General features: G+C 35.1%; 1 pseudogene; it reads right to left on the reverse strand.

Annotated features, from left to right (window-relative positions):
• LOC149152536 (ubiquitin-activating enzyme E1 1-like) overlaps positions 1-15,764 on the reverse strand; it is an 85,459-nt pseudogene extending 69,695 nt beyond the window's left edge.
• Between the last annotated feature and the right edge of the window lie 305 nt (positions 15,765-16,069).

Raw genomic sequence — 16,069 nt, forward strand, 5'->3', positions numbered from 1 at the left:
AGCCGGAAACTGCTGAAACTGAAGCTGCAACTGCAGAAGTAAAGATTGACTTGCGTGGCCTAGAAGATCTCCTCATCTGAACTGCGTTGTAGGTTCATCTGAACCTCGTCTGGAAGCTGAAACTTTTGGTGGTGGAATGAAGTCAATCCAACGGTCGGTTTGTGAGATATGGTCTACCCTAGTTTGATAATAAGCCGCTAATGCTGATGCTGTTGATCTAGGGTTTTCTACTGCTGATATGAATCAGATTTATTGTACTATTTCTCTCTGCTGAATTATTGAAGATAAAAGAAGATTTGATCAAAGGGTTTCCCCACACATTGTGGGGTTTGTCCCTAGCTAGCCGCCACATCTTGTGTCTCTTGTCTTGGCTTGTTTTCTGTCGATCGTTTAATGTTCTATCTGCACTTTACTTTATGTACGTGTGATTGCTAATCTTTGGAATATACTAAGGAAAAGAAGTAAACTGTTATAAGCATAGAACATACCATAAATTAACATGGTATCAGAGCTGAGGTGAAGAAAAAGCCCAAGCAAGAGCAAGAGCAATCATCGAAGAGAATATTGGCAAGGCTATTCTAAAAGAACTATGGGGTCCTCAACACTCTTTCCTGTTGAAGACAAGCTCCGTGAGAAAGATGACTATCACGGATGGAAGATGTCTATCGATCTAACCCTTGAGAATCAAGGAGTGTTGGATAATGTGAGAGGCAATATTATTGAGCCTCCACCAAATGCATCCGCTGCTGCCTGGAGCAAATGAAAAAATGGAGAAGTCAAAGCAATAGAAGATCATCCGGGACTCTATCGACAAGCACTTGGTGGCCTACATCTCTGAACTGGACACCTCCAAGGAAATCTACGATAGACTGGGAAATGGCACTCACGACTCTTGGAGGATTACCATCCGAATGGTACGTGTTCAGGACTACTCTTCTGAACTATAATGTAATTCGTGGTTTCGAGGAATTCATGGCTAGATGCATTCAAGAAGAAACAAGGGAAGAAGAGCAAGAAATTCCCATGCCTAAAGGTCCTCCCGTTGCCTCTTCTTCTCATGCTAAGAAAAGAAATAATTCTGGGACTAAATCAAAAGGAAAGGCTGGACCTAAGGGTGGAAGAAAAGGACGATGTTACATCTGCGATAAAGCAGGTCACTATGCAAGGGAGTGCCCTAATAGAAAGGACTCACACCGGGACAATGATTAAAATCCCTCTGATGGCAAATCAAAGGAATGACAAATTCAATAGCAAAGGTAAGAGGAGAGCTAGGAATCGAGGAAGAGGACAATCATTCAAGAAGGCTAGAAAGTCCAGGATGTATTAAATGCACCTAACCTCAAAAAGAACCTAGTGTCCATCTCGGCAATGGAAGACAAAGGCCACAAGGTAACCTTCAGCGATGGCAAGGTATGTATATGGAAAAATAATGTTAAAGATGCCTTTACTCTTGGGTTTAGTATTGATTCATTATATCAAGTCAATGGACGTCCACTAGGTGTCATGTCTTGTAACACAACTCTTTAGTCTGAACTTTGACATCGGAGGTTTGTCCCCCTTCATTATAAAGCTATACTCGATGTAAGACAAATGGTTACAGGGATGCTCGAATTCTGAGTAGAGAAAGAAGGTGTATGTCCAAGATGTACCAAAAGGAAAGCTCAAAAGGGGACCATTCGCCTCCAGCCAAAGCAAGACCTCCGATATATTACAGTTGGTTCACTTAGGCATACCTGAGGTTGGCATTAAGAGGGAGACTACTACACCACATACTCCTGAGCAGAAAGGTGTGGCGGGAAGGAAGAATCGCACGAGTGTGGAATCTGTCTGGGTCATGCTACATGATCAAAGACTTCCAAAGATTCTATGGGCTGAAACTACAATCACCGCCATATATGTACAAAATCGATGCCCTCATCAAGAATTGGGTTCCTAAACTCTTGAAGAAATGTTCACCACCGGTCAAAGGGAAGTCATAATTAGTCATGATGTCACCTTTGACGAAGATATGGCTCTCAGCAAGGTGGACAATCTACTGACTTTGAGTAGCTCTCAAGAAGCTGACACCAGGGAATCGAAAGAAAAGGATGATGAATCAATGCCTAAAGTAGAAGAACCCATGGATCTGATTGAACCTCATCCACATGAGAATTCCTCTTCTAGGAAGAGGCCTTCATGGCTTAGGGGGATACTTGATGATGCTGAAGAACATGTTGCGCCCTGAGGAACCTTCCATGAAAGTAGGAAACCTAACAGGTATCAGGGATACCTGACCATCATGAGAACGATCATACAAAATGAACCTTCAGCATTCTCAGATGTCATCAAGCATTAACTATGGAAGGATGCTATGACCATAGAATATGAGTATATTATGGAGAATGATGTCTGGGAAATAGTTCCCAGACCCTGGACAAGACAATTGTTACTTCAAAATGGCTTTACAAGATAAAGCATGCAACAAATGGAAGTATGGAAAAGTATAAGGTTCATTTTGATGCTCGTGGTTTATCTGAGAAGGGAGGTATAGACTATGATATTTGCACCTGTTGCCAGATATACAACCATCCACTTGATCATAGCCCTTGTGGCTTCACAAGGATGGAACCTACATCAGATGGATGTTAAGACCGCGTTCTTGCATGGTTCTATCAAAGAAGAGGTCTATGTGGAGATTGAGAGAGGGAGGGAGAGTGAGGTCATCGTGGCATTTTCGCTATAACTTTTTTTCTGTGACTTTTCAGAAGTCGCAAAAAAAAACCCATTTGAGACGAAATCGCGCTGAACCTTGGGTCCGAATTTCAGAGCTTTTTGCACGACATTTGCGGAGATATGATCTAAGGAAGTTGGTATTTTTGCAAACTACTGAATTACATTCAAAACAGGTGACCTGGGGAAAACCATCATAACTTTCTCTCTGAGAATCAGATTGAAATTTTGTAAGAAGGTACAGAAAGAGGACGGACTGTAGTTTCTTTTATATCTTTTTCAGAACCAAATATCAAAAATTGTACACGTGGCACTTCATACAACTTTTCTCTTCTGGAAAGGTCTATAATCAGGTCATCTTGGGAGATTGTTCATAACTCTTTCTTAGAGAATCCAATTTGGATCAGATTGGTGGCATTGGAAAGAGGACACAAAGGGCTACTATAGTTCACAATTTTAGAACTTAAAGATCTGAAAGTACAGAGTTACAGTCGTTTCAAGGTCGAGCTCCTAAAATCAAGAAAAAGCAAGATGAGGAAGTTTGATGGCAAGGATCCGGTAAATTGGATACTTCAGATGGAGCAATATTTTGATCTACATGGTGTACAACTATTACAAAAGGTATGTATTGCATCTTCATATTTAGAACCAGATCAATTTTTATGGTATGAAGGGCTTTGTTCGCGTAAAAAACTTGTTACGTGGTCAATTTTCACGGAGGAAATGATAGCACATTATGAGGATACAAAGAGCAACACCTTCTTTAGAGAAACACCACAACAATTGGAAAGAGTAAAAGGGATTTGTGACATAATGGAAAGCAAAATTATGGAAACAAGGAAGCATACCCCTCACAACTATAAAGATGGAAGTGTTGTTTCTCCCAACCTCCCACAACCTACAAGGGTTACACCACAACAATTGGAAGAAAAAAGAGAAAAAGGGCTTTGTTACAATTGTGATAGCAAATGCACTAAAGGTCATAGGTGTGCTGAGAAGAAATTATTTTACATAGAATATGAAGAGGAGGAAGAAAAGGATCAAGAAACATCAAAAGAAGAGGATATATGCCAAGACACCACCCCAAAGAAAGAAGAAATGAATCAGACCATATCTTGTAAAGCATTGGCAAGAATTACCAGTCCTCAAACTATCGAGATAGAAGGACACATCAAGAAGAAAAATGTTCAAGTAGTGAAAGATCACATCGAGCATCAAGAAATGAATCAGACCATATCTTGTAAAGGACTGGAAGAAATTACCACTCTTCAAAAGATAGAAGGACATATCAAGAAGAAAAAGGTTCAAGCAGAGAAAGATCACATCGAGCATCAACAACAAGTTCTCCAACTTTTAAAGGATAACGCCACTTCGGTGCAAAATCAAACGAAACAACAGGTAGATCAACATCGTAGTGAAAAATGTTTTGATGTAGGTGATTGGGTATTTTTACTGCTACATCTCAAGCAAGCTATTTATGAGAAGGAAATGTTGGCAATACTACATGCACTTAAAAAATGGCGACCTTACCGAATGGGAAGACTCTTCAAGGATGAGGATGTGGAAGCATTGTTTTGTGCTATTTATATTATCCAACCAGATTGGATAAACGAAGCAAGGGATGAATGGAAGAAGGACGAAGAAGTATGGCCACTTATTCAAAAGTTGCAAAAGATCCCAATTCAAGCAATATTGCCAGAAATTGAAGAGGAAGGAAAAATCATATTGGAACCTGGAGCAATCATAGAAACAGGAACCCGACAGCTACGAAATCGATCAATTTCAGAGTATCTCATCAAGTGGAATAACTTACCCGCTAAATATTCCACATGGGAGGGCAAGAATTTTATACAGAAGCATCAATAACTACTCAAGCGTTGAGGACAACGCTTTTTGAAGTAGAGGGGCATGTTAGGCCCCTATACTACTAGTGTAACCCCTTATTGTTATTAGTATAACCCACTTATTATATTGATGTACCCATGTAGTGCCCATATTGTTACTATTTTGCCCCATAGAAGCCCACTATTGTTATTATTGTGCCCTTACATTATTATTGTTATGTCGGCTCTGATTATGTTATAACCCCTTAGACTCCTATATATAGAAAGGAGGTCTTTTCATTTGTATCATCCAAGAATTGTTCATTTATGTAATGTAAAGGAGGTTGCCCCCTCGAAGAGGCTGAATTCTAAGGTGTTGATCTATCTTTTCTATCTTTTCTTGAGCTGGTTTCATAACAGAAGATAAATGATTAAGGGTGGGGGAGAGGTAAAGGGGATATAGAGGGGAGTGTGGAGAGTGAGATTGAGAGGGATTTAGAGAGAGATCGATGGATAAAGGAATGAATGGGTGGGAGACAAATGATGTGGGGGAGAGAGTGGTGGGTAGAGAAAGAGTGTGGTGGTCGGGAGAATGATAAATAGAGGGGAATAGAGAGAGAGGGAGGAAAGAAAAAATAAATGATGAGGGAATGGGATTAGGAGGCAAGAGAGGATATACGATCAAAATTGAGATAGAGACTAATAGTTTGTGAGAGCAAGAAGTGAGGGTGGGAGAGAGATAGAGAAGGAAGGATATGAATGTATATTGTGGAACCCGGATATAGAAAGAGGGACAAAGAGATAGAGTGAGAAATCTGAAAGAGATGATTGTAAATTATAGGGGTGTGTTTGTGTATGTGTGTGTGTGTGTGTGAGAGAGAGAGAGAGAGAGAGAGAGAGGGAAGGATATGAACGTAAAATGTGGAAGTTGGATAGAGAAATATGGCTAGAGAATTAGAGTGAGAAATGGGAAACTAGATAATTGTAAATTATAGGAATGTGTTTGTTTGTGTGTGTGTGTGTGCATGTGTGTGTGTGTGTGAGAGAGAGAGAGGGAGATGGAATGAATCGAAGGGAGTTGGGTAGTGAGGGAAAAAAGGTGTTATAGGTAGTGAAATATTGAGACTCGGTGATAGAGAGTAGGGGGAAGAGAGGGAAGAGGTGGATGAGAGGGATTGAGGGAATGAGAGTGGGGAATATGAAAATATAGAGATAAATAATGATTAATTGAGTGATAGAGAGTGTGTGAGGGAGGAAGATAATGAGCCAACATCATTGAAGGGTAAAAGAAATAGATAAATGAGAGGGTAATAATGGGAGGGAAAGAGAGTAGGAGATGTGATTTTAGCGTTTCCCAAAGGATGAAGTCTTAGCATAAAGACTCTTTCTCAGAGGCTGCAAGCTTCTTCCTCACCATATTTGTTTTCTCAGGAGGATTGGTTGAATATTGTTGAGAATGCAACAAGATGATGGAGATTACTGGAAAGGAGTCGCCTTCACTAAGTGGGCCCACAGGCAAACTATGGCGCAAAGTATATTTTTAGACTATGTCTATTTTTAGACATATGGATCATGTCTATGAGTTGCAGGATGTTGCTTATGGATGATTGGTCATGTTGGGAAAAATAGATGGACTTCTATTTTTGGATCACAGCAGGAGTGATCAGAGTCTATTTTTAGACTGCTAGTCAAAAATAGAAAAGTCAAATATCATTGTCTCATAATAATATTTAGACTATAAACTTTATCTTATCCTCTTGGAGAACTTCAGTTTGAGCTATAGATGTGGCACATGCAGCTGTCAGAAGTAAATGCGCTTTCTTTGTGAGTCAGTTGAGCTATTGCATGCAGGACTTCAGTTAGAACTCAAGCAGTTGAGTTTGGTGGAGTTGGATGTGGAATTGATGGAGTTGTGTTCAGTTTGACTTGGTTAAACTAGTTGTAATTAGTCTAACTGCAAATAGACTAGTGATGAGTTATGTGAATTAATTATTAACTCATAAAGCAACTAAAGAATACATCAGTTAACTCAGTTGCATGTCAGTGCATGTATAGTTCAGTGGAGACAGGTGTTAGAGGTTGAGATTGCTATCAGTTGTGACTATAGTTGTGCATGAGATTTTGCACAATCAAAGGATTGAGTATGCCCATGAGAATTGCATATGCCCAGTGATATAGCCTGTGCTCACATGATTTCCAGTGTGAGTGATTTTCCCAAGGTAAATAGAACTTGGAACGAGTTTGGATTCATTCATTCTCTTGCAGGATTGTGCAGTGGAGGCAGGCAAGCAGCGGGGGAGATTTGGAGATCAGATCTGAGCTGTATTGTGTGTAACAGGTGGAGATAGTATTGATTACTTGTGAGGAGTATTGTACTATGTATTGTTACATGTTCTCAATCAATATAATATACAGATAGTTGGGGGTTTTCAGCTGTATGCTTTCCCCGGGTACATACTGTGTTGATATGTGGGATTGATGCTTCAATGTGCGCATGCGATTGTTTCTGAATACTGCAAAATTGATGATCAACGTAGAGGAGGTTATGTATTATGCATGTATTTTGTAATAGTGTATAATCGGGATAATCTCTCTGAATATGTGTCATATTATTCAAAATTTCTACAAATATGTTGGTTGGGGATGAACGAATTCCCCTTGAAATCATTTGGAGAAGTGAGAAGGAATGATATGCAAGTGCTCTCCTCAATGGTAGTGGGAACCCTCCTCATGCATGACCATTGATGTTACAAGACACCTTTAGGCAGAAGCAAAGATAAAAAGAAGTATAGAGACACACTCACAATGGTGTAGTTAATAGGTTTCTCGGGATAGTGACCCTCTAGGTTTCTCGGGTTAGTGGCCCTCTCTTGCTTGGCCATCAATTCTCAAGATGCAAGAAAGAAAAGTTTCACTGATGTTGTCCCTTTCTATTCCTTAGTATGGAAAGTAATATGTGCTTTCAATGATTTTTTAAACAATCTCATCCATTTCTCACTTAGAATTCATGTAATTCATGCAAAAAAGTGACCTAACTCTTCCTCCACCAATGTTTTTGCCAATACGAGGGCCTGTGTTTTGATTTTATTAATTCAACTTCATACCTTATGACTTGATATGCACTGGCATGTTTTTGCTTATACAATGGGATAGGTAAGCATTTATTTATGTTTTTTCCATTCAACTTCTTACTTTACGATTTGATACTTGCTAACATGTTCTTAAAATAACTTGTTTTTATTCACATGATATGTGGTACCATGTTTTTAAAATAATTTCAAAAAATATTCATCAACAAAATTAATCATGTACATTTTATTGTAGAAAAGACAATTTACATACAATTTACATAAAAAATACTACTTCCTATCACAAATATCATAACTTTTCATGGAAGTCAATTTCACTTTTCGAAAAGGACACCAAAATGAAGAGGACGAAGAAGAAAGTGATGGACCTACAAGAACCAACACTGATAAATGAAAAGATGACCTAAACAAAATTAATATCTCTAACTAAATAACATTTCACAAATTTAATGAAGACAATACTAATATGTCTTGGAGTGTTCACACTTAAAATTGTCATTCACAATTATCAAAACCTTTAATTGATGCATTGATTGCATAAATGGTGTAAGAAAGTATTCACTTGTAGAAAATTTTAAGATAAGAGCCTTGGCATTTGGAAAGTTCATATGACACCGATCCTTTCTCCTCCATTGGACCTTGACATACAATAATGTAGAAATCATTACATTCATAAACAAATTATGTGTAGGTAGAATGTAAGAGATTGCAAGCTTTTGATCAAGTGAGACAGTTCAATATTGAAAAATGGTCAGAAACGGCTAGGAGAGGAGAAAGAAATATGCACCAAACCTGTGTGGAAGGAAACAATATCAACAACAAATCTACACTTTGCAAGCTTTTTCAACTTCTTGGGAATAAATTCTGCTCTCTGAGGCATAAAAAGCCTTTCATGTTTCTTTATAGGCCCCTGCCTTGTCAAATACATAAGAAAATCTCACATAATATAATATCATGCCGAATAAAGGAAAGATCGCGGGTCTGCTCTCCGAGGCATAAAAACCCTTTTTTGTTTCTTTATGGGCCCCTGTCTCATCAAATACATAAGAAAATCTCACATAATATCATGCTGAATAAAGGAAATATTGTTGGTGATACCATAACAGTTCACTTGAATAGTGAATTAAAGTTGCTATGTTATCTAAAATAATTATTTAGTAAATTCTCAACAAAAGATCCACTTCTCTCCAATCAAATAGTGTAAAGTTGTTATGTCAGTGACTAACGTGACTTAACTTAACAGTGTAAAGTTGTTATGTCAGTGACTAACGTGACTTAACTTAACAGTGTAAAGTTGTTATGTTAGTGACTAGCGTGACTTATATATTTCGTAGTTTTTCTTTAAACAAATTCATCCAATAGTAGATTTTGAATAATTATATTGATTTTTTTTAAATATTATTAATATATTTTATTAATTATATAAATAAAAATAGATTTGGAACTAATATGCATGCTTTTATATAGATTTGTTAATTATAAATTAAAAAAAAATCAAAAACAAATTAATGTTAATGATTCCATATGTATTGTGTGATAAGATTTTTTCTTCCAACATTACTTAATATCATAACCATTTCAAAATCTAATATGAAAATGATTTAGTTTGGTTCAAATCATAATTTTAATGTAATATTTACCAATCATTTAATTATTTTTATAGATTTTAGTGATATGTAATGACAATGAATCCAATTTAATATGACATATTTTTAATAAAAAAATGATAAAATAATGAATTTACTCCTTTACATTGAAAATGGAATTTGAATGAAGTATGAATTATTTCAAACTCACAATAATTTTCAAAACAAATAAAATTTAAAATTATATTTATTTATAAAAATAATAACAATAATAATTATTAAAAATAAAAATAGAAGGATGGCCACCTTAGAGCATTGTCCACTTTTAATTTTTTCTTTTTTTCTTCAATTTTTTAAGATTATGGGATATGATTCATGTTAGAAAATGTTTCACATAAATTTGATAACTTTGTAATATAAAAGGGTAAATAATGGACATGTACAATGTAGAAGATATTTTTAATGATAAAATGTTAAGTATGTTTTTTATTTTTAAAATTTTTGTTTCCTTTGAAGTTTTTTTATATTGTGAGATATATGACTAAATGTCTAAATTATAAATATGAAAGATTGCATAAACGATACAAGTTTAAAATAAGTTTTTATGTTGATATTTAGTCATGATCAGATAGAAAGTTGGATTGCTTTTTTTCTTCATAAATAAATGATATATACAAGAAGTTATTTGTTGTTAGTGTCCATGCAATTCAAAATATTTCTTTACAATTTCAAAGATAATGTTCTAAGGAAACAATGGAGATATTTAACATCATCAAGTGCACTGCACTAGAGTTTCCCATCAAAGTTGTAGACGTTACACCAAATTACACCAAAATTTATGAGTAATTGGGAGCTTAAGTCTAGCTCATTTACTTATGAAATTTGTAAGGTTTTGATGCAAATTCACATTTGGAAAGATACTCATCATATTGCTCATGAATTAATATTATTTATTTAGTTTGTTTAATGTCATCTACTACTTATATTATTTCAAAATCTATCAAATATTTGATATTTGAACTTAAAAGACCATCTTTGAATATTAAGGGACAATCTATGTTGGAAACGTTATAGAATTTGTCAATTTGAGATAATGTAAGTGGTTTTTGGTTATCTTCTAGCTTGGAATAGCTTTGAATGCCATTTTGTTTACTAATTTTTATGTTCAATGTTTTTTTATATGACATGAATCATGACTTACAACGTTAACGTTTCTTTTGCAACATCTGGTGCAATTGCTAGTTAAAAGCATTATAAAACATGAATAATCTCATCCTCACTATGGTCACTGGGTTTTTGTTGGTATTACAACCCAATGTAGTAAACATATTTCACTCATTCTATAAAAAGATATTTTGATGAACATATGATTTCATATAATTTCATAACTTAAATAAACTATTTGAAAATCTATGTTAACTGATTTATGTCGATATCACTTCTATGCATATCTATACATAGAAAGAATGTATATACCTAGAAAGAAAATGTTAAAATAAAATATTCAATATCAATATTTTAATGTTGTATATAATAAAATATTCAATATCCAAAGAAAAGGGTAATTGAAAGTAAAAAAATAAAATAAAAAACATCAAGTAATTCCTTATAAGAATATTAAGAGGGAGTTGTGCCATTCATGCAAATCCTTAATATAAAATTAATGTGACATTCAAAAATATTCATAATAATAAAATATTTCAATATGGGTCATGAATATAATATTTTAATATGCAAGATTAAGTAAATATTGGCTTATATTTAAAAACATATTAATAATAAAAAAACCATTTTAATGGGGACCATTTAAATGTCTCAATGCACTTGTTATGTAAAATATTTTAATGTCAACTATGTATATATTATATATTGTTTAAAAAACCTATGTATATATCATATGAAACAATTGAAAACAATAAGTTTTTATGATTAAAACATTTGAAATAGTGTCACTCTTTTACATTTTGGTCATTTTTTTAGGTTTATTTTTCTATAATTTTCCTTCAAATCCAACAAAACAATTTTAGACTTACAAATTTAAGTTATGTATATGATATAACATTTAAAAAATACAATATTATATATATAATCGCTTCAAATTGATTAGAATTTATCAAAAATATAAAATAAATTTTAATAAAAATTTTTGATTACTTAAGATAGATAGATATATACCAATTTCTGAAAATGAGAACACATTATTTTCTAAGTATTTATCTCCTTTTATTTGTCATGTTGATCTGTCATGTACATTGTTGCGGACAATTAAATGGCTTAAGATAATAAATAAATAAAAACAAATGAGCTGTTGAGTGTAGGCTGCACCCAACGTTTCACTTGAAATGAGATGATGAGATTTCACGTTCCATTACACTCGGGCTTCTAATTTAGTGAGAACGTACACGTGAATCGAGATTCTAATTTAGTGAGAACTTACACGTGAATCATTCACGTGAGTCGAGAGATGAATCCATGTCTGCATTTTCATGTTAGTCAGGTAGTTTTGGCATTTTGAATCCATTATTCAGGACAAAAGCAGGAATGCAGGTACTGTAAGATTAACATTCATGGAGACTGGTGAACTCTGCTAAGAACGAAGGACCGGGATCAGGTCCCCTCTCTCAGGTTATTGAATCATATTTCTCGCGTCTGTAGGTCCATTCGATTTTATAAAGACATCCTCAGTTTCGTTCATTTTAAAAGACCTGGTTCGTTTGGCTTTTGATGGATCCTGGTAAGTAGGTTGAATTTGTTTTTCTATTTACATTTTAAAAACATGGATAGTAGTCATAGTAAACAAACTTTCACAACAAAAAACTTTCCCAAAACTTATAATGTCAACAGCGTATTGAGTCTTTGTCTAAGGAGAAAGATGTTTGTAGTTTATAATTTGGGTTAATGTCAACAGCGTATTCAGTCTGTCTAAGGAGAAAGATGTTTGTAGTTTATAATTTGGGTTTCGACTATTGTAGGTTGTTTAATTATGGAATAGACATCCATTTACTACAATCTACGAGCCGAGACAATGTACACGAGAAAAGTGAAATCAATCTAAGAGACCATCACATCTCGTTTGAGGTACATTTTTCACCTATACTATCCTCTTGATGCAGAGATTCATAGCTCCATGTATAATTACTAATAACCATCCGTTTTTCCTGCTGATTTACGTAGATAACTACACTGAGTTTCCCAATGTCTTTGGAATCGCAGTGTGAACATGTGCAGGCTATAGAGAGCAAGTTGCAAAAATGAACATCAAATATGTGAAACGAATAGTGAAGGAAGGAGGGATTTATGTGCATCAACTCTCCTTGAATGACCCTGATTGCTACATGGTTGAGTCTCCAATTGCGAGAATTTTTTTTGAGAATTTTCTAGTGGAGCGAATTGTGGGTATTTGCATCGGCCTACACTCTCATTTAGCTTTTGAATAATTTTAATAGTTTTAGTTTAAGGTAGAATAATATAAAGATGAACACAGCTATATTTATTAATGTGGTTGATATAAGTCTAAATCCATATGTAAAGCATATGCACAAACATATTAGTAGATATGGCTAATAGAGGCCAATAGACATACATTAACCACATTAATAATTATTAGATATATCATAGGAATTTAATCTCAAAGCCACTTTTACACATGATCAAACCACATTTAATAATGTGTTTGACTATGTGATTGTTTAATAATTATATAATAACAACCACATTATATATATATATATATATGTCTGGGTGAGTTTTATATATATATATATATATATATATATATATATATATATATATATAAATATATATATATATATATTAAAAACTCAAAATTATAAACCCTATTATTAAACTCTCTATTATAAACTCTAATACTAAACCCAATATTGTAAACCTTAATATTAAACACAATATCATAAACCCTAATATTAAACCCAATATTATAAATTGTGATATTAAAACCAATATTATAAAACCTAATACTTAACCCTATATTATAAACCCAATATTATGATTATAATGGGTGAACAATATGGTTAACCATAATGATTGACCATTTATGGTCATAATTATTGACCATGGTTGAGCATATTCAAAGAGGTTTTACCATGGTTGACCATAGTTTATAATGGATGATAAGGACTCACCATGGTTGATAATGGTTGACTATGTTTGATTATTAATATTAATTAATAATATTAAAAGACAACTATGTTTGATTGCAATTGAAGAGTGTTGACATTCAATAAATTGTAATGTAATATAGCATTCTAGCCATTGTTGATCATGGTTGATCGTGGTATACCATAGTTGACCATGGTTGATCATGGTTGACCAAAGTTGAACTTACTTGACCATTTTAGATCATTATATTCATGTTGACATTGGTTGATCATGATTGATCATGGTATACCATGGTTGACCAAAGCTGAACTTACTTGATCATGTTTGACCATTCTATTCATGTTGACCTTGGTTGATCATGATTGAATATGACCAAAGTTGACCTTGCTTGACCATGTTCAACCATTCTAATCATGTTGACCTTTGTTGATCACGATTAATCGTGGTTGACCATAATGGACCATGGTTGATCATGGTTAACACTGGTTATCTTTGGTTGACCATTGTCAACCATTCTAACCATGTTGATATTGGTTGACCATGGTTGAGCTTGGTTGACCATGCCTAATGATGGTCGACCATGGGTGACCTTGGATGACCATTCTATCCATATTAATCTTGGACAACCTTGGTTGACTATAGTTGACCACTGTTGATCACCCAATATTATAAATCCTATATTATCAACCATAATATTAAACCCTATATTATAAACCCTATATTGTAAATCCCAATATTAAACCCAACATTACAAACCCAAGATTATAAACTCTAACATTAAACCCTATATGGTTGACCATGGTTGATCACCCAATATTATAAACCAAAATATTAAACTATATATTATAAATTGATGCAAGAGCATCCGAGTGAAGAGGCAACAGCTCGGAAATGTTTTTATTCTATTCTATTTTGCCGGACAGAGAGGAAAACATTTTGAGTTTCTGTTTCATTTTAGTTTGATTTAAAATTAAGGCTAACTCAACCATTGTTAGTTTTTAAATTAGGCAAACATATCAAAATAGGATTAGTTAGGAACTTGTTTGAAGAAATTGTTAAGCAACTGAAAAGTAACTGAGGAACAGTTCCTCAACAGTAAAGAAACTGCTAATAATGTATTGAAAAGGAAAAATTAGAGAGGATGGAAGGGCTACCATCCAGAGAGGAGAGAGAGCCCAGCAGTGGTAATTTCACAATTATTTGAATTTCTATAATAGAAAACAATTCAAAATCTGTCATTAAGGAGGTAGATTAATTTTCATTACATTCCCTATGTATCGATGTTTCAGGCATCAAAATGAAAGCAAGATGGTGAAACCATTTATTCAAAAGATCCGAACAAGCATCAACAAGCATTCTGTAACAGGAAGCATTTCAAATCTGAGAACCAAACAGAGGTACACCATCATATATATTTCTTTTTTCAACAAAACAAAACCAAGGTACTATTATATTCCACATTTAAAAGCATTTCCTGTACATTGCATTTTCATTTTTCATTCAACAAAATTCACTGTACAAATTCTATAACCTAGAAATCGTGGAGGGTTCCAAACCCACGCAAACCAACAAAATTACAGTCCACAGGCTAGGCCCAAATCAAACAGCGAGGGCATGAACACCTCAGAGACCACATACAGACACAAAGGAACCAAAACCCCAAGGGCATAACCGAATACAGACAAGAGCAAGCGACAGAGCAAGTATCGATAGAACAAGAAACAAAGCAAGCAAGAAATCGCTACAGCCACGGAAAGACCCTACCCGGGTTTTCCCTAAGCCTGCGAATAGTCCCCAGGTCGAAGTTGTGGAGCAACGTTCCCCTGGAAGGGCCTGCACACCACCACAGAGCACGGCAACAGTAAATTTGAGCCACGAAACAAAAAACAACAGCGAATAGCCAACTGGAAGAGGAACGAGGGTTTTTACCTGGAGAAGGATTAATTTCGTGACGGAGGACGAGAGCTGAGACCCACAACAGAGGGTTTCCACCAGCAGAAGAGCCATGGACGCGTTCTGCCTACTCACCAAGGAGTTAGAGCATTAGAACCTTCAAAAACAAGGAGTGAAAATGAAATTGGAAGGAGAAGCTTACCTGAGAGTAAGTGCACCGAGTCGTCCTGTGTAGCAACCAGGCAGGGACCTGAGATTTGCGGAGCCAAACTGTCACCAGACCCAACATCAACATACAAATCACTGCAAACAAAGCATAGATGAAGCTTGAAGCAAATGATAGAGAAAAATAAACTTGCAGGTGGAAAACAACCTGAGACCCTCCAAAAACCAGAGCAGTGAATCGCTACAGAGAATGAGCAGAGACACAACATCAACAGACTACAGAGAACGAGTAGAGGCACAACACCAACAAACCACAAAGAACCAGCAGAGCACAGTAAACCACCATACGAGACAAACAAGGCACGATATTTACCACCCATTGCAAATACCATGTGAAAACACTGAGCACCTGAAGAGCGAAACCATCGCAAAGAAGAAATGACTTCCAAACACCCTCAACGAAAGTGATAAGCCATAGTCACAAGCTCGAGGTCAGTACAGAGGGTAGACAACAAAAAATAAATCGCATTAAAGTCATACACCAAAACCCTGCCACCAAACTTAATTCAGAACCAAAGAATTAAACAGTCACAGCTACGTGTCCCTCCTCGGGATCGCCACCATAAATCCTAATATTTATCCCAATATCATAAACTCTAATATTTAACCCTATATTATGACCATA

This window comes from Pinus tabuliformis, chromosome 9 (genome assembly GCF_031772625.1).
Source record: "Pinus tabuliformis cultivar Carrire ecotype Pingquan chromosome 9, CPIR1, whole genome shotgun sequence".
Classification (NCBI taxonomy): Eukaryota; Viridiplantae; Streptophyta; class Pinopsida; order Pinales; family Pinaceae; genus Pinus; species Pinus tabuliformis.